Raw genomic sequence first — 1,472 nt, 5'->3', positions numbered from 1 at the left:
ATATATATAATTGGACAGACAATGTTAGTGCAGTGACCTGGGGCAGGGGTATGAGGAAATGTAGTCTGGAATTATTTTAGGCATCTGAACGTCATTTGATCAAGCTACGAAATAATACCGGATCGTGGAGATCCGGTATGATTCCGGATTCCAGGCAACTGTCGTTTCATTCATTGTGGCTTAACGCAGGTCGTCGAATTTATTAACCTGATTGATGAGTGGTTGAACGCAGTACTTCACTCAATTGAAAGCCAATATCTGTGCGTTTTGTCCAGTAACAGATATTTACTGACCGGTGCCCCCAAGATCCGGTAGATACGTCCTAACTGGGACAAAAGTTCCATCGTGCTTTCAGTCACTCCGTGACTCTTGTAGGCGGTGATTTGCAAGGAGTCCAAATATTGCCCGCAACTGATTTTGAAATTTGGGATTGTGAATAACTAGTTTCTTCGAGATGGTCTAGTCGACTACGATCAACAGTGTAGGCTGCCGTGAGGTTTCTTGATTATAAAATTGTTTTAAGTAGTGCACAAGTGGTTTTGACAAAGCATGTATCACCAAACAGAAAACTTCTTCCTGGAGACGTCCACAGTACTGCGAATGACGACTGATAAAGTAAATGGAATGATGCAATATGTTATATAAATCTCTCAAAGTAGTGAGCTTCATTTCAAATCCCAAAAATCAAAGTAGAAGTGGATTTGCACCGTGACGGATTCAAATGATAACATGTTTCGAACAAACTCGGGCTTTGCAGGTAATTAGGAATCTGCTATTTAAGGATAACCCGGGTTTACATTTTCTAATTCCCAAGAGTTTTGGGCCGTGAAGCCATTAACTCAAATTGGAGTCTGTGAGTGCTATACGAGAACTGAATACCGGTGAAAGGAAGAAGGCCTTCGCTGCGAAGTTGTTTATTAGGAAATGCCAGCTGACCGGTTACAGACCATTGAACAGGGAAGCAAAACTCTAATTTGTATCTTAGTTACAAAAACTGGGCACCCATCTTCTCCCGAACGCGTCTTCTTGAACTTTCCTGGAGATTCATTGACTCCACTGATTCGTCGGTCAAATCCAGGCAAATGTTACAAAGTGGCTCCGCAACAGATCTCCTTTTTTCAAAAGACGCAAAGCGAACCTACGACCAACACATACTACTCGCGTGCCTCCCCATCTATGGTATCACCGTTACACCGGTATGTCTACTTGCGGCTGACACTGCGTACAAAATCTGACTGCTGGCAGCTCCTGTATTACGCTAAAAAGACTTGGTCTCAAAATCAGTTTGCTGCCTTAATTATCATCTGAGCTCATCTCCGGATATCATCAAATGCAGCACCGTTACACGGTATGTCTACTTGCGGCTGACACTGCGTACAAAATCTGACTGCTGGCAGCTCCTGTATTACGCTAAAAAGACTTGGTCTCAAAATCAGTTTGCTGCCTTAATTATCATCTGAGCTCATCTCCGG

This window comes from Opisthorchis viverrini, assembly GCF_000715545.1.
Source record: "Opisthorchis viverrini unplaced genomic scaffold opera_v5_285, whole genome shotgun sequence".
Taxonomy (NCBI): domain Eukaryota; kingdom Metazoa; phylum Platyhelminthes; class Trematoda; order Opisthorchiida; family Opisthorchiidae; genus Opisthorchis; species Opisthorchis viverrini.
This window is presented reverse-complemented; position numbering follows the sequence as displayed.